This window comes from Mirounga angustirostris, unplaced genomic scaffold (genome assembly GCF_029215605.1).
Source record: "Mirounga angustirostris isolate CCGP_5_RB_7025 unplaced genomic scaffold, mMirAng1.0.hap1 SCAF_7, whole genome shotgun sequence".
NCBI classification, from domain to species: domain Eukaryota; kingdom Metazoa; phylum Chordata; class Mammalia; order Carnivora; family Phocidae; genus Mirounga; species Mirounga angustirostris.
The window spans coordinates 72,376,211-72,395,331 of NW_026991715.1; the positions used below are offsets into that span (position 1 = coordinate 72,376,211).

At 39.7% G+C, this 19,121-nt stretch overlaps 1 long non-coding RNA gene across 2 annotated transcripts; it reads right to left on the minus strand.

The window, feature by feature from the left end:
• Positions 1-1,816: 1,816 nt before the first annotated feature.
• On the minus strand, positions 1,817-18,792 carry LOC123852818 (uncharacterized). 2 transcript variants are annotated; one of them, XR_010412900.1, is made up of 3 exons: positions 18,690-18,792; positions 17,813-18,028; positions 1,817-2,005 (listed from the first exon to the last, which is right to left on the minus strand). It is a non-coding gene; the product is annotated as an uncharacterized LOC123852818 (long non-coding RNA). The 2 variants fall into 2 exon arrangements; XR_006793013.3 differs by lacking the exon at positions 1,817-2,005 and adding an exon at positions 9,277-9,373.
• Positions 18,793-19,121: the final 329 nt, after the last annotated feature.

Below are 19,121 nucleotides of genomic sequence, written 5' to 3' on the forward strand. Positions count from 1 at the left end.
TCTGTGTCTCAGTTTCCTCGTTTATAAAAATGGACCTAATAGTGGTAATCTTTTCCATTGCATTGTTTTGAGGATGAAATAGAATAACACATACAGCTTTAACAGAGTGCCTAGAACATGGTAAACCCTCAACAAGTACAATGTATAAAACTAATACTGGATGGATGGGCCATTAATTTTAGTTGAGTTAATTTTTAAATTATTTTTAGTACTTCCATGTTTTGAAGCAGTTAATAGAGGCATTTTAAAAAATACCAAAGATCATGTTGACACAGTATTACTGAAAGTATTTCATAATTGTTCTGATAATATCATAGAGCCAAATCTGGAAATATTTAGAAACTCTTAAGTTTATGAAAGACAGACCTGACTAAACAGCTTAGAAGCAATCTTTTCAATACACTATTTTTCAAATTCCCTTAGGAATAATACTGTGAGCTTAAAACAAAACAAAGGATAGATTGTGACATAGTCCTGTGGACCTATAACTAATATCAATAAAGGTAAGTTTAATACCCATCTATTTTCCAGAATATTGTATTCAGTATTTAATTCTTTGTTGTGAACTATTTTCTTGCCTTCAAGATTTACCTCTACTGTATTCTCTACTGACATGTATTCTCTACTGACAACTTAATTTCAAAATACAATTACCAAATATACTAAATAAACCCTTTTTAAGCAAGTATCTTAACATCTACAAGAAACTGCCAAATGCGTCCATACTCTGAGTTTCCTCAAAATAGTGTCCATAAATCTCTCTTAAATTAGCACCAAAGATGCCCATTCTGTGTGTCTGGGCTGAAACCTCTCCATATTTTCAATGTTACCTTGGTTGAGACCAAGTCAGTTTCCTAAACAGGCCAGGAGCAGGGGAGAGAGAAGGATGCTTTAGTGCCAATCTCAGGGTTATAGAGTTAAGCATAAAATACTTTCTAATCCTGTTCATTATTCGTATTTGCTCCCAAGGACACAGATGATAGAGGGTATTAGGAAAACAAGTACCTTTCAAAAACATTTTGATGTTTGTAATTTCATGATTGAAAAATAAAATCAATGTTTTCAAATTCGAGAGATGAACTATGGAGTCTCTTTATTAACTCATTGGATTAAGCCAGTTAATGAGCCACATGAGATATTTTAAAGTACCTGTTAGATACAGTCACATAACTTTTAAAATAATCTTGTCCAAATCAGCACCCCCTATTTCCATATGTAGTGATGAGATTGATCAGACTGTGACACATGCTGACAGAAGCTGAGAAACCGGGGGGGGGGGGGGGGGGGGGGCGGCGGTGTGAGGGGATAAGTTACAGTAGCATGTGTGAGAACTCCTGGGTATAAATGTTCCTCCTGAAACTACAAGTTCACCCATAACATTGTCAAACCTCTGTGCGTAGTAATTCGATAAATGTTTACCAAAATCAGGTTTTGAGAAAAAAAAATCCTTTCTCTGTGCCTTTCATTTTTATTTTTTGAGTGTGGAGGCCTAGTCAGTGAATCTTTAGGATTCAAAGTCATTCTGGGAGGAAAAAAGAAAGTATTCTTTACCATTGTAGTGAATCATTCGTAGCTAAAGGCGGCCTTTGTTCTCAGTCACCGGTTCGACTGCACTTTCATAGCCTAGTGCCTTCTACCAGAGCCCCTTGATACATTCACATAAATGATGGAAGATGCATGAGACGTGAAGGTGACATGTGCAGTCTCCAGGAGGAAACTCATGCCCCGGTTGCTCGCTAAGGAGCCATCCTGGTGTTAGCCGCATATGCAGCCATCCGGCTGCCCTCCCAGCTGGAAGGAAGGTGTTAAGCAGCAGTTCTCAGCAGAAAGAGATAGGAGAGGGGGTGAAGTCTCGCCAGCTCCCAGAAATAAAAATTGCTCATGAAAAGCTCCAGTACCGTACCCTGATGGCTGCCTTCTTTGCAAGACTTCTGACTGACTTCCTTGAAACTTCTTCGGTCTTCCGGCTTATCAGTTTCAGGGCAACGCATTACTCAGCCACCGCCTGTGAAGTGAACCAGAACAATCTGAGGTTAATTCACCTCTCCCAGCAATCATAAAAGTTTGTTCGTTCATAGATTCAACAGTGAAATTGTCACTGATTAGTCCAAATCAAAAATCTGCACTTTCGTCTTTTCAAAACGATTTAATTACCTTTTTCTAATGCAGTATATATGCTCCATTTGCCAAGACAAAAGAGCTATTATTCAACACGAAGAAAATATTGCTGTAGCAAGCACAGTAACTTTTAATGTTTTCATTGCTGAACTGTCAAAATGCGAACATTCCCACCCCCTGAAAAAATGAAAGTATGGAACTATAGAATAACCTTCACTTTTATAGTAAGAGGTTTCTAGAATATGACAAAGAAAACATAGCAATTTCAGCCAGGTCATAATTTAGTATAAAATAAAACAAGACATTTAAACCTGAGGAGGAAAAAAAAATTCTGAGAGTGGTAGAACTATCAAACTATGTGTGCAATTTCCTTGTGCTCAAATTGCATTTTCTCCCTTCAGTGTTATATGGAGCAGGGTCTTGCCCTCTAGATTAGAGACTTTTGCATTAGAGGAAACTAGGTTATGTCTTCCACTGTCAGAGACAGAAATTATGAGCTGGAGTGCATTTTAGCCAGTCACTCTGAAAAATGTTAGCCCAAGGGGGTAATAATTAGAACTGTTTTTGTCAGGTGACTGCATTTTAAGCAGTGATGTGTCTGAGAATCTAGCTGAGGGGTTTAATATAAATATAAATATTTTTTTCAGTCAGCATTGTGGCTTGATTTTTTTTTTTTGCTTTGCTTTTTATTTCAAAAGTAAGCACTTTTCAGGAATTATCAGCTAAAACGTCCTACAGTTTAGTATTATGGTGACCCAATAATATAATATAGCCAGTAGAAAATGATACTCAAGCAATCTGAGAAGTTAATGCATAAAACTATAAACTAACTCATTATGAGATCATCATGTATTTATGGACACAAATAACTAGTCTGTATACATTGTTTCTAGGAATCTAAGCACAGACATATAACAATTTCATTTCTAAATTATTATCTTACTTATTTAGGTCATTATTTAATACAATTTAATGTTGTAGTTCCCACAAATAAATTTAAAAAATAAAAATGTAATTTATGGGCTTTTGGAATACTTCACTCTGGTATGGCCCCTCTGGGGTCAGGGTCCCATAGTAGGGTAGGGAGCCTAGGAGTTCTGTTATTATTTATTAAATTGCCCAAATCTGAATATACCCCCTTTTGACAAGAATGGATCATTTTAATATTTGTTCCCATTACAAAAGCATTATGGAAAGATGGGGATGAATGGAAACAATCTCTTCTCCTTTAGCTTATAAAGTTTAATAAAGACTATCCTTTTGTTCTTACAATAACCCTAGCTTTACAAATAAATGAATCACTTTAGATTATGAGCTTCTCAGAACACAAGATCATGTTTTCTATAGGTTCTTAAAAATACCACACCGACCTTCCCATAATAACATAAATAATGAATAATTATAAAAGCTTTCTCCCGAAAATTAGCTTACACTATTCTATATCAACTGAGACAATAAATGCAGTAATTCAAAAGTAACTAATTTTCTGGGACTGTTCTACTTTATATAAGGACAAACTGGTATTTTAAATAATTCCTCCTAAAAAGGGATCAGGTGGGAAAAAAATTGTTCTCATTTATTATAACCAATTATGAGCATGACACCTTTCATAATATCACAAGATTCCAAAGAATAAGCTTATGAGGTGTGAATGCATTCCTCCACCATATAACTCATCATATCTTGCTCTGTAGCACCCAAGATATTCCCATCTCCTGGTTTGAACCTTAAGTGACTGGTGAAAAAGACTGCTTTAAATTCTCTAGCAAGGCTAATTCTCTCCTCTCAAGGGAGCTTACACCCCTCTCTCTTTTCCCCAAGATGCTATTTGGGTAGAAGGAGATGATCTCATGTCCTAATGGTGACAGGGGAAGGACTTCTGGCCTGTGTACTAGCATCCCGGTCTTCGTTGGCCTCTGCTGATCTGTTTCCCCACTGGATCAAGTTACTGAGTACTCTGTCCTAGGGTCCCACATGTTATGTTTTGTACTTCCTGGTACTTTGGGGGACTTACAGGAGGGAGGGTGATGGTGGCACCTCTTCCCAAAGACCTCAGATTCTCTTATCACTTTCTGTAACAAGGTCCTTGGCCTCTGTAGCATTCTTGCCCTGATCCCCAGCTTCTTGCATTCCAAGGATTTTCTTAGTAATAGGAGATTTAAGAATTTACAGAATCCCCTGATACCCTCATGGACCATGGCAAACCAGGGGCATTATTTAACCCTCATGTCTTTTCAATTATTCCTAATTTAACAACCATGTGGCAACATATCAGTGTTATGCCACGATAAATATGAGACTTCAGGGAATTTGAAATTCTCCTAGGATAGATAGATCTTGAAACAAGTAGCAAGCTGAACCTAACCCCAACCCACAAATCCCACCATTTTAATTGGATTTTTTTGCTATCTCTCACGTTACTCCAACCCAAAGACTTTGAACTCCTAGTTGTACGAACTCAAGGACACTCTCATCTGACCTCATATCCCTCTTCTGTCTTCCTTCTTCTCCAACCTCCTCATTTTCTTTCCTCTTTCTGTCAAGACTGCCACCATGTTATATCCTCCTCTTTCCCTCAGTTTAATTCACCCTCCCCTTCACTGGCTTGGTAGTGATGGACAAGGTTCAGGAAAATAAACCAGATTATCAAGGAGAGAAAAAAAAAACGGGAGGTGTGCTGGAGTGTATTGTCTCTTGGCTCCTCCTTTGTTTTTCTCCACCCTCTTTGGTACCTCATGGGCAGGAAGCTTGCAAAGCTGGACTTCCCAGACTCCCTTGCCACCTGACTGCCTGTTAAGTTCTGCCCGTAGGCAGCACTGGCGGGAAACTAAGGAGAACAAGAAGCCATTTTTCCCAGATTCTAATGGCAGTTTCAGCAGTCGCAATAGTGACAGGTAAGCAAGGTTCCAAGTCGTACTCAGGTAACTCGGGGGCCACACCAGCAGCCTCAGCCACATGTGAATTCTACGTGACATCATTTTCGCCTTTGGGCCTCTGGGCCTACGGGGTTCGGAGGGCATCCCTATAGATACTTCTCTCTCGATAACCTTCTCCCTCAGTGCCTCTAGCCCTTCCAGCACTTTGTAACTATATTAACTCTGTTTGAAATTCCTCAAATGCATTCTGTTTGATTAAACACTGCCTGTTTAAACACGTCAATCACACGAGCTTTATTACACTTGCACAAAGTCTACCTGTTGAAGTCTTTTCAGTTGCCTTCTTTTTTAACGCGTGGCTGCAAAGAATGTGAGGTAAACCTTTGGAGTAATAGTCACTAACCATCCTACCTGCCTCAAGAGAAGTTTTACTCTTACAGGGTAACGTCTCCACCAGGCCTAGATGGCGTCTATAGCAGCAACTGAGAAACATTAGTTATTGCCGTTCTGTCTTTTGCCATGTAAATCCACAAGTCACGTGTTGCCTATACTCTTTCTAAAATGTCTTCGGGTGCAGGAAGAAATACCAAGCACATTTCTGGAGTCTTGCTCTCACCTCTCTGATGACTCCACTCACCTCTCTAACATATGGAGATAAGAATGACAAAGTTCTACCTTTCTTGCGTTACTCCATCTAGCACACAGGGACTACCATTCACTCCCTTCCAAATTCCCCTGACCATGAACAAATTGTAGTCCAAGGTGCCAGGATGCCAGGGCCATTCATCACCTGCAATAACGAGGAATGCTGTGGTGCAAGGACTCAGAGAGCAAGTACACACATACACACATTCAATTACTCGTCTATTTTCCTTTCAAGTCAGGGGCCTGTTAAGTGGAGGAAACAGGTTGACTTTTTATCTTTATATCTCTAGGCCTGATTTATCCCCAAGTCGAAAGGCATGCGAACAGCTTTTAGGATTTTTATAGACTTAGAACCATATAATTATAGAAGTAAAAAGAACATTAGAAATCATATTATTTTACCTCCTCATTTACACATGATTATCTCTACTATAACACTCGTCACTCCTACCATAATTTTTTTTATCTTCCCAACCGATCTATGAACTCCTAGAAGATAGGGTATGTGGTTTTTATCTTAACATCTGTGCCTAACACAGTGCCTACAACACAGGAAACATTCGATAAATGCTTGTTGGAAAGAAGTAGATGAATGGACGGAAGAGCCAATGGGTTAATGAAGGGAGGAATGAGTAAGAGTTAAATATCGTGTCTAAGAATACACAGCTATAAGCAGCCTAATAAGGATTAAAGAACATCTGATACGTTTTCTAATTCCAAGTCCAGTATTCTTTTTACTGACTCTCTTCTGACTTAACATTTTAAATGTTTCCGCATAAAACAAGGTTTAGTCCTTTTGCCTTCAGAGCAAATGTAGAGACGTGGGCAAAACAAGGAGAGGTGCTGTTCCACCTGTCGGGGAGAGAAAGGAGGGGACTCAGTACCTAGCACCAGGTTCAGAAGCAACAGACAAGTCCCCAAGACCAATTGCAAAGGAGAAAACTCAGGCAAGCAGGACAGAAAAATCATACCAGCACAGGTGCACGACACCTTCAATCTCCACTGTGGTCACTCTGTGCCTAGTGATGGGAAAACGTACCACATATAAATACTGGATGCTCTGAATTTTCACCTGGGGAGAGAAAGCTCAATATCTGTCTACATTATCCCTGTTTTTCCCCCAGGAACAGTACATCTCACTTACACAAATTGTGAAAAAGAACAAAAGACCCTAAGATATGAAACCGCTCTTTCAGAATCCAAATGCTCTAGAAGCATCACAGATTTTAATGTATAATGTTTAGGAAAAATATATTCAATTGGTTGCTCTCTCAACATGTATAATGTCTAAACCAAAATAAATACATACATACATACACACATACATACATAAGGGAAATTAGGAGGATAAACAAATGTCACTAAAAGATAAATACTATTAAAATTCTGTTACAAAAACACTTGAATTCCTTGGTGTTTATTTTAAATCCAACTGCAAATCACAAACCACATCACCTAAGACCCCAAACAAAACTATATACACATACTTACGCCCAGAAAATTTGGTAGAAAACTAACACACCGTAAGAAAAGCCTGGTAGGCCATGGTTACATATTTCAGTTGCTCCCAACCAATATGTGATGAAGTAGAAATGTGACATTTGATATTATCACTGACGGTTAATTCTGTGAACATTTTAATATTTTTCAGACATACCAAGATTTATATTTTTCCCTCCTCAAATAAAGTGAGAATTTAAATACCAAGTCTTCCCTTTCTTTTGAAAAAATAAATGCTATAATACACCTCCCAAGGTTAATCTGTGTCCTTGCACCTCCAACGAATCCATGGCAAGAATGTTTTTTATTGCTCTGCCATATCTAAAATTGCTTAGTCCATACTCTCTTAGACACATCATTTTTCAAACTCAAACTTCTAAGTTTCATCAGAAAAGAGCACATTACACTAGATGCAAAATGAATGACTACTAACTCATGTTCTAGGGCTATGCACCATTATTCACCGAATAAACAAGCCCATATGTTTCAGGTTGAAGAAATAATCTTGCAGGAAGCACTGCTAAGATACCACAGACTTTGAATGATTCTTTGGCAAACTTGAAGCAGTTTGTTCTGGAAATTGTATCATCCATGGAGCCCTAGCTCTTGCCATTTGATTCGTAATGGATACAGTTCCAAATAAAAAAGTCTACATTCACAGCCTTGGCATTCTTATTTCCTCTTAATTCTCAGGCTATTGCAGTCCAGCTTCTTTTTCCTGACTCCAAAACATGATGGGAGGAGGGGGTTCTTCTGAAGCCTATTAGGGGTTGAATTTTATCCCCCTAAAATTCATAGGTAGAGATCGTGACCCCCAGTACCTCAAAATGTGACCTTATTCAGAAATATGGTCTTGGCAGATGATCAGGTTAAGCTGAAGTCATTAGAGTGGATCTTAATCCAATAGGATCAGAGTCCTTATAAATAAGGGAAATTTGAACACAGAGAGAAACACATACACAGGGATGACACCACACAAAGACAGAGGCAGAGATCGGGGTGATGCACCTACAAGTCAAAGAATGCCAAAGATTCCTGGCACACCACCACAAGCTAGGAGAGACGCATGGAACAGATTCCCCCTCACAGCCCTCAGAAGGAACCAACCCTGCTGACACCTTGATCTTGGACTTCTAGCCTCCAGAACTGGGAGACAAAAAATTTATCAAATTTATGTTGCTTAAGCCACCCAGTTTGTGATACTTAGTTACAGCAGCCCAAGAAAACTAATAAAAGCCTATTCTAGAAAAGAGCAGAGTTGGACTCTGGACTTCATCTCTTTATTCCGTAAAGGCTTTCCCCAAAGTTCTGTGCTCAGCTCCCTCCTCCCAGGGAAATCACAGCCACCCCACAGCTTCCACTGTTACCTTAAAACCAATTGTTTCCAAATCTACATGCTTCATCCCATCTCTCTTCATTGACCCAAATATGTTTTTTTTTCTTTTTTTTTTAAAGATTTTATTTATTTATTTGAGACAGAGAGAATGAGAGACAGAGAACATGAGAGGGAGGAGGGTCAGAGGGAGAAGCAGACTCCCCGCCGAGCAGGGAGCCCGATGCGGGACTCGATCCTGGGACTTCAGGATCATGACCTGAGCCGAAGGCAGTCGCTTAACCAACTGAGCCACCCAGGCGCCCCCCAAATATGTTTTTCTAACTACTTGGTCAGTATCTCCAAAGGGATGTTTACCATAAGTACCACAATCAAAGTCATCCCAAACCTGCTGGCTGCTTCTGGGTAAATGAGGATATATTTTTGGTTAATGGCATCACCACCTACCCAGTCAACCAAACTAGATGCGAATTATGTCTAATGCCTCTTCCTCTCTCAGTCCCTACATCGAATAGTTCCAATGAAATCTACCTGTGAAAATCCCTTGATCCTTTATCATCCTTCCCTACTGTATTGGTTCAAATCCTCATCATTTCTTGCCCCAACTTATTCCAAGAGTCTCGTAAAGGTTCTCCCCTGCCTCCAAACCACTCTCCTCACTTTTTACGATGTAACCTTTCTACAGATAATCTATCTTGTCTAAACTGTAGTTTAGGCCACTGTGATATAGGGGAAGTTTGTTGCTTGATGCATAAACTACCTTATGTTGATTTAAATCCATTCATGAGTTTTATACTCACATTTGTTCTGATCTGCATGCTAAGGTGTGTTGGTTTGCTATCAAATTGCCACTTGGAAACATGTACGTCATGGCATTTTCCATTTAGTGATGCGGTATGTCCTTTGAGAACATGTAAAATAAAAACCAAAGAATATTATGTATGCTGTAAGGCTCCATCCAATTGCTTCTCGTCTGTGAAGACCATCCTAGACTCTGCCTCCTCCTCTCTCACCCCCATCTTTCTGCCTCTCTTTTTATCTTTGGCGTCTCTCCTTATCCTACAGTTATTTGTCTCTCTTCCCTCCAACCACCCATTCCAACTAAACTGTAATCTGCTTAAGGTCAGGATTTGTACCCGACACCTTCTTTTCGTCCTCCTAAGCACCTCGCACAAAGTGCAAGGCCATTGTCTATGCTCAGTAAATGTGGATTGAATGAGCTCAGTCACAGAAAGTAATAAATGGATTTTTTTCATAAATGCACCATCTCTCCGGAAATCCACAGTGCTCACATTTTGCATTATGAGCTCATTTTAGAGTGATTGGATGCATTTTATTGGCTAATGTCTGCCATGTGGTAATGTCTTCATTTGCTGAGTTGATGTTCCAAATCTTATAATTCTTAGTCATCATTATTAGTTTTTCCCCTGAATTTTGTGCTTCATTGAGGTTTTAAAGGGTAAAATTAACCTCCCAGCTTTTCCTCCATAAATTTATAATTTCATTGTGATTTCATTGCTATATGGGCTTCCATTTCAGAGGTTTGTCCAAAGTTTAGGTGATTATGTGTCTGTTGTTTTTCTCCTCTCACAAATGCAGTTATTTCCTTGCAAACTAACTTGCTCAACTGTATAGCAATAGACACAGCAACATGATCAAGAATTCTAAGTATTATTTGCTTAGAAAAATTCTGGGGGGGAATCAAACTTTTTTTTTAACCTGTGTTAAACTTATATCAGAATTTCTAAAACAAAGACTCACTTGCCTAATACTTTTCCCTGCTTTGGCATCTGTTTATCTGGACATAAGTCAACATTTTCTGCAGAACAAAGTACTGTAAAAAGTACATTGACAAGTTCTTAAGGGTTATCTTAAGCATAAAATTTGTTTCGTCGTTACTCAACAGTATGAAAATTTGGTTATTTAACTTGAACTGGAACTATATGGCTCAAATGTCACTGAAGTTATACATGATTATATAGTTAAGAAATGCGCTTGGATATTTATCATTTCTCCATATTGGGTAAACCTGTCAAACACATTAGACTCATAAACTACCTAACTGCTTGTAAAAAGACACCTTTACCTACTTTTTAAGTGGAAAAAACACTCACCTAGAGAGTCAGAAAAGCTACTTCAGTCTGGATGCAAAAATAAATTTGGATGAGTCGCAAAATGTCTTGAGACCCTCTGGGGGAGAAACTGTAGTAACAATTTTTACCTCACTTACCAGTTTGTCCTTTGTCAATTAATGCATGAAAACCGGCCTTGCTCTCTGCCTTTGAATGCCTCCAATCCCATCACCTGGACCAGCCCCGCTACCCCCCCTCCCCCACCCCCTGCAGGTATCCCTTCCTCTAACTGTGAAAGAAGTTACAACTCACCAGAAAAAGCAAAAGAACCTAGGCCAGTAAGTCAGTAGCTCAGCATCAGGTAGACCTTGCTTCACGACTTCTAACAACCAGACTTGCCTTTTTGCCTTTAATAAAAACCATGCCTCCTACCTTGGTTTTAGTAATAGCATTCCACGGCTTCCAAGTCTCTGCTCTGATTTGCTTCCCATTAAGCTAACTAGTTCAGTTGTTCTCAAGGTGTATTTCACAGACCAGAAGCATCAGCATTACTCGGGAACTTAACAGAAACGCAAATTCTTGGGCCCACCCAAGACCTACTGAATCACAAGCTCTTGGGATGGAGTTCAGATGGAGTTTGTTTGAGCAAACTCTCCAGGTGATTCTGATGAATACGAAAGTTTGAGAACTACTAGGCCATTTCCTTAGCTTCAATTCCTCTTTATTTCCATGTGTCCCTTTGTTCTCTTCCTCTCTAACAGAGCAAACTTCTTTTGGCAAATATGTAGCAGGAAAGATTGTTCTGACGGTTTCAAGTGTGTGACTTTGGCAAGAGGGAGAGAGGTTGAAAAGGAATGGTGGTGTGCCTTGCTTCGCAATGGGCTATGGGAACTACATAGTGAATGAAACCATGGTAAGTGGGGGGAGGGGGGATTGTTAAGGGGGAGAGATGTCAAAGGAGAAATTTAAGAAGTCTTACTCCAAGTTAGAACTGTACTCCCCTGCCCCAGGCATTTTTAGAGAAACACCAATAAAAAATTTAATTTACTTTTTTGGTAGCTGGGCTGTGTTCCTTTGAATTCAGCACCACAGAGACTGCACCATATGGAGACCAAATTAATATTCAGGTTTTACAAGGAAATGACCTGCCCTTCTCAGTGTGTTATGGGACAAGAACAGCATGGGACAGAAACAATAGCCTCATTCCTTTCCCCTCTGCCTCTTCCGAAATACTGTTGGCTAGTTATCTCCACTCCTTCTTCCATCTTGTGGCCTCCCTTCTCCCTGGGAATGTAACCTGGGAGTGAACACCATCACCGTATCTTGAAAGAGTCTCTTTTAATGGTGCAACCACTGCAGAGACACTACCCTGAGTATGCTCTTCTGATCACATACAAGTTGCCATAGAAAGGGATTCACTTTCAAAATCTCAACGCCTCTTGCTTATTCCTTACCCCAGCGTAACACAGCTCCATTTCCTCCTCAGAACGGTGCTTCTACCACCAAGCCTGTCTATCAGTGATCGCTTAACAAATCTGATTGGTAGTTTTTAGCCTTTACCATACTGGAGCTCTCTAGACGATCATATGACCAGTCGTTCCTTGAAACACTTTCCTCCCATGATTTCCATGACATGAAATTCTCGCTTCCTCCGCTCTTGCTATGGCTATTTCTTCCCAGGATCCTTTTAAGTTCATCTTCTCCAGCCCTCCTTTTAAAAAAGCTCTGAAACTTGCGAAATTCTGTCTTTGTCCCTCATCTCTTCTCACCCTCTGCATGCTTCCCAAGCAGTGTTACCTTCTACCACCATCTCTCTTCTGTCTCCCCAACCTAATCTGCCTAGAGCATTATTTCTGTCCTCAGACTCTTAAATCTAATTTCCTGGTAGATTATATTCATCTGAAAATGCCAACGGATGGTGACTCATCATCTTTCCCTCAAAACTGTATTTGATCTACATGTTCTACCTCCCACTCATTGCAAAACAAGAAACTTGGCCTTTATTTACATTTATCCTATATTTATCCTTCTCCTTTAACCCCATATCAAATCAGTTAGTAAAAATTTCATTCTCTTTATCCTCACTGCCACTGCCAATCCTGGTATGTGTTATCTCTTGCCTGAACTACTGCAATAATCTCCTAACTCGTGCCTGTTCCTTCACACTGTTGCTGGTGATAGAACATATAAATGAGAGCAAATTTAACTGCATAAAATTTCTCAGCAGTTTCCCAACAAAGACAAGAGAGAATCTACTATCTCTTAAGTGCATTCAAAGTTCTTCATACTTCCATATATTCATACCCAACCACTCCCGCTTCTACTTACCTTTGCCCCATTCCTGTAGTTCAATTATACTTCTAATTCTCTGAACAGATAATATTCTTTTAATCCTTCATGTTTATTGCCATGAAGCTCTGTGCATAATTCTATCACTTCACTCACAATCTTATAATTATCTATTTGCATCTTTCTCTCCAAGAACCTCCTCCGTATCTAGGACTACATCCACATTTTTGTATCTCTGGCACCTGCCACAATGCCTGGCTTATCTAAGACGGTCAATAAATCATTGTTCAATAAAATGGGTGAGTATCTGAATAAATGCCATTCACTCAGTTTAACATTCCCTTTTTCCCTTTGTACAAGTAGAAAACACACCATTCTCAACATTCAACTGAAAGTTTACCTCTGAAGAAATTTTCTGGTTTCCCCAAGCAAAGCTTAAGGATCCTTTCCCTGTGATCTTTACATACACCTCAATTACAGAAAAGACCACATTTTACTGAAGTGGTTGTTTACATGTTCAATTCTTCCAGCAACCTAATTAATACAGCTGGGCAAAAAGAGAAGACAATAAATTCAAACCATAAAAGGAAAAAAAATCTCTAAACTACATCTTACTGAAGGGTTTGCCAATTCCTAGTGAAAAAAAAATTAAAAGTTAATCTCAAAAATTCAGGAAACATATACATATATTCTTGTGTACAGTATATTTTTTCAATTAAACCTGTCAAGTCTTTTTAAATGTGCAACTTAATATCCCTTTCAAATATTGTAACAGACAGTTATCTGAGTAAGGTGGACACAAATGACTATTGAAATTAAGATTCCGATGCCCAAAGTGGCAAGAGAAAGAAAGAAAAGAGAACCCTGAAGAACTGACTAGTCATCTCTTAATCCTGAGTACATTATGTTACATGTTAGGCAAGCACAGCTGGTTTCCAATGGATGGCTGTAAAGGGAAATTAAAACTATAACAACCACCTCTCCACCCCTAGTCCTACTTGCATCTCCTATGAGCAGGGGCAGGAAAAGCATTATGGAAAATATGGTTTGGACAACCTATCATACACTATTAGGATAAATCACGTATGTTTATTCAGCTTTTTATTCAACAGGAAGCCTAACACGTTGCCTTTTACCTAGTAAGTGATCCAAATATTTATAAAATGAGTAAATTAAATCATTTCATAATGCCAACTGCATATTAGTAATCTGATAAAAAAGCATGTTCCTCCTGTTGCTTTATTACTCTTGCCATTGACACTCACGTGACCTCACAATTTGCCATTGATTGGAATTCAGTGAAATACAAGTGGGGAGCTACGATACCCTGAGACAGGTTGGAAACTTGTTACTAAACTAGGAAAGATCTATGATATGTATCATAGCAGGTACAGACTGTCGTATTGTGGATGATAACATATTGATCCAGTCGCCATAATTCTTGTCTGTCCTCAAGGAGCTTACAATTTAGAACAGAAGTAATTTTCTTTTTTTTTTTTTTTTTTAACATTTTACTTATTTGACAGAGAGACACACAGCAAGAGAGGGAACACAAGTAGGGGGAGTGGGAGAGGGAGAAGCAGGCTTCCCGTGGAGCAGGGAGCCCGATGCGGGGCTTGATCCCAGGACCCTGGGATCATGACCTGAGCCAAAGGCAGACGCTTAACGACTGAGCCACCCAGGCACCCTAGAACAGAAATAATTCTATGGGGCTGTAATACCAGGTAAGTTGAGGGAAGAACCAACTACGTAGCTCAGCCACGGTGCTCAGGGAAGGCTCCGTGGCATCTCAGCCAGACCATTGTTGGTTCACAATCTGGCCCTTATACACGGAGAGCAAGGGGAGAGTGAAGAAAGGGACAGAGCACTCCAGATTGGCAGGTGGCAGGTTTAATAAGCCAAAAAACTTACTTACAAGGCTTTCTTTGGGCTCCCTTGAGACGAGTAGATCTCCACACCAGCAGACAAGAGTTTTAAAAGTTTATATAGGAGCCTTAATTGGGTTCAGTCCTATACCATCCGGACGGCCTCAACAACACATTGCTCTCTCAAGGCTGTGTCCTTGAAAACTGCTCCCACGGTGGGAACGGTGGGGAGAGCGTACGTTCCACCCACAGGGAAGGCAGTGAGGAGCCTCTAATTGCCCAGATCTAGCTTGGGGGTCAACTAGCGGTCATGGCCTCTCGATGACCTCCTCTAACAACCAGGAGAATGAGCGGGCTTCCTTTACGTGGGAAAGCGCCCAGGATGAGAATTTAAAACACACAGGCTCACTCCAGGTGGAGTCAATCTCTTGTGCAAGCCCACAGAGGCTGGAATTCTGAATCTCTAATTCAGAAGGAAAACCTTCCTGGCCCCATGTTTACTGATCACGATATTGAAAAAGAAATCCTAGTCTCTGTTTAACTCAGTTACTTGTACATAGATCCCAGATGATTAGTAGTTGCTGATATGGAGGAATGAGACAGTGGGAGTGGAAATCGATGAAAGCTGTATAAATGAGCAACCTGGGACTTGGGACCTGGCTTCAGCCATGATGCTCACCAGCCACGTGCTATCGGGACACTTAGCACCCGCAGGCTTTAGCTTCCTCAACTCTAGAATGAGGGAACTAGACCAGAGGAGACTCTAAGGTCTCTTCCTAGCACCACACATCCACAACAGACCAATTACCTGGGTTCTTGCCTCTCCTTGTCCATTATTCATTAGCATGTCCACAGGAGCAATAAAAGGAAGTGAAATTTAAACCAGCCAATTTTGCTGCTTATCTGTTCTGGGAAAAGGTTTGATGAACCAGGGAGCTGAGGGCTATCTGTTGGCTTCAATTATCAACACATTTCCTGCCCACCATTACACCACCGATAATCAAGATTTTACTTTTCAAGCACGGTCAAGCTACTATTAGAATATCTTTTTTAGTATCTCTGAAGTTATTTTCATGCCCCTTCTGACAACTCTTTGTAGATGCACAGAGTCCTAAAGGCCATTATATAATAGCTGAATATTAAACACTAGGTACTGTATAATTTGCTAGAATTACCTGTCAGTTTCAAATTTGTGCTCTGCTCACAAAAATCAAATGTCGTTTCTCATCCGTTGAAACACAGACATTAAAATGGACAGACAATACTGTTTGTAACATCCGGGTCACAGATAATAACCACAGTCTTTTCACATTCAATAATCATACCAATAACCAATATTCACATTGCATTTATGTGCCAGACACTGTGGTGAATGCTTTACATGCTAAAGGCTTCATATTATTGTCTCTCACCTGCTGCAAAGGAAGCTCCATGCGGGCAAGGATTCTCCTGTTTCTTTCACTGCTGATTCCCCAGGATATGAATCAGTGCTCTGCACTATTTGGGCATTCAATTGCCAGTGGTTTGTCTCTAGACCTCACACTATCTACTGCCATTTCGTGACTGATAGGCTGGTGTTGTAGCTTCTGTGGGAAGTTGTGCCATGAAGGAGTCTCGAGAATCTGCCCCCATTATTCACCACTAGGGTGACCTTGACAAATTATTTAACTGTTGGATGCCTCTCTTTCCTACTCTATAAAATGAGCATAATACTACCTCTACCTCTATCTCATAAAGTGATGAAGATTACTATCATTTGCCATGTAACAAATCACCAAAAATAATGACTTTGAACAATAGCATCCATTTATTTTTGCTCATAGATCTTCAGTTTAGACAGGGCTTAGTAGGGAAAGCTCGCTTCTGCTCCACACAGCATCGGAAGGGGCAGCCCAACTGAGTACAGGATGATCTGCCTCCAAGTTGACCTGCTCACATGGCTGGCAAGCTGGTGCTGACTGGTGACGGAGAGGGGTCTTTGTTCTTCTCCATGTGGCCTGCACTTTCTCACAGCATACCAACTGCATTTTAAGGAAATCATCCCCAGAGAGGGAACCAGGGCAGAAACTGTATTCCCTCTTTGGACTTAGCTTTGGAAATCCCATACCATCACTTTCACCGTACTCTCTTAGACAAAACAGTTGACAAAACCCGCCCAGCTTTAGGAGAAAGAGACATAGACTCTACCTCTTATTGAGGGAATGGCAAAGTTCTAGAAGAGCACCGGGGAAAGGAAATGTTGTGGTCATTTGGGGAATATACAATCTGCCACAACCTTACCCCCGAATCTGGTTTTCCTCTCAGGAAATGTGTATACAGAATGATTGGAATGTCCAGTTACTCTGTGATTAGGTAAAACCGTACTCTCTAATGACATGGGATGGTAGGGCACTATTCACTCATCAGCCACAATAACGTGTGAGGGTTGATCGGGGGGTTTTCCCATGCCCCATGGCAGATAGGTAGGGAATTCCCAGGCACTGCACCAGGGAAGCCAGAAGTAAACCAATCTATGTATCAAACTGAAAAGGAGAAGTGGAGACGAAACCAGAGAATGGATACTGACCAGCCATGAAGAAAGAAAACAAAAATTTGTTAAGTCCCTGCTATAATGGATACTTTGTTTAGCTAATCAAATCTTTCTACAGCCTTGCCTTTCCACTGATCTAAAGGCTTTAAGTCATCATAAAGCTTGAAAATTTTACAACATACCATCTCCCGATATAAACCCCACAGCAAGTGCTATCAGTATAATTATCCTAAGAGTATCCAATAAGACCGTTCTAAAACAGCTCCTCCCAGGGTAGGAGCTAGTGCAATGATGGGCCAACTTGCTTAAAGAAGGCGTTTCTAGCCCAGTCCTCAGAGTACTCTGATTGGGCTGGCTCGGGTCACATGCTACCCACACATCAAAGACTCTGCCAGGGGAAGATACTATGCCTGCTGGTGCAAGAAAATAGCAGCACCCTTGGGTTTGGACATTTCTGTCATCTAAGCTTCTCCAGGCAGTTTATAGAGATGTTAAATAAAATAGGCTCTAGAAATGTTCATTTGATTCTAATATTTTTCTTCTCTAAATCAATTCCTTATCTATAACAAAGTATCTTTTCTTACCCAATTCTGTGAAATCCTGAAGCTTCGGAAGGATGTTTTTATAAAATGGTTCCATTTACAAGTAATTCTATAGCAAAGTCCCTGAGGATCGTGATGCAGTGAAGTTTTAGTATAATATTCTCTTCGAAGCAATAATTCAGCCATTGTAGTGCATATCACGGGATCCTGGGTTTAATGAGAGTTTTGCTGCAAGGCATCCAATATCCATCCAGTGTGCTTAAGAAAATCAGGTAAAACAGGTGTTTCCTCAATTAACAATTTAAAGTTTTGTTACATGAAAAATAAGTGAACCAAAATAGAAGATAATATTCTTAGCAAAACATACCAGTACTCTACATTTCCTGTTTTTCCAAAGACCTTGAATGTATCATTTCATGTATACATTTTTAAAGTAATTAATGTAATGCATCCTTGGCTAAGAAAAATACTCCCAAAATCATTATTCACAGCAACCTCACATTAACCAGCCTGTGTTTAATCAAAAAAATTCGTCAGTCTCTGAAGTGTACTTTTTACCTTCTGAAGAATTAACATAAGTAGTATGATTAATTGAAATTTCTAATTTTATGAAAAAATCATGCTTAAATATTTAAAAATAGGTAGTTTCCATGTTTACAAACACTGTTAATCATGTTGTTTCTTCAGTTAACTTATTGGCAGTTTAACTTTGACGGAATCAGAACTTCTCCAAAATCATATGAAAATTGAATCTCTTGGTCATATCCTACTTAGGATTCATTGTTGATGGCTCTCAGAAGGCTAGCATCTGTCTAATACACTACCCAAGATAATTCTCACAGTGGAATAAAATGATATTTGATTCCATTCCCAACTTCCTAATTAACTTAAGCGAGTCATATGAAATCCAGTTCCTTACTTTTTTCTGAATATTATACTAGAAATCTGAAGAAAATCTGAAATTATTTGAAGTCCTAAATTGTTCGTCTGAAAATATTTCAAAATATCCTCACAGAAGACCTAGGGAAGAAAGACAAAGGACATAATGACAATAAGAAAGACGTAGGCCTGAGTGTATTACCATCTAAGCCTGGCTTGCTCTGGTTTCCATGTCCTCTGCCTGCTCGTTTGCTCACTCTCTCACTTCAGGGAAACCAGATTTGAAAACCAAACCAAAACATTTCCTCTGTCATCCTTTATACAAATCTATTAACTTCAAAGGGAGCTTTGTTTATGTTTAGGAATAGCTATATAATTTTTCTCCCAAGCCAAGAAACTTTTAAGAAAACAAGGGGATATTAGTTATAACTAACTTGCTCGACCGCCATGAACTGGGACTGTCCTGGGCAAA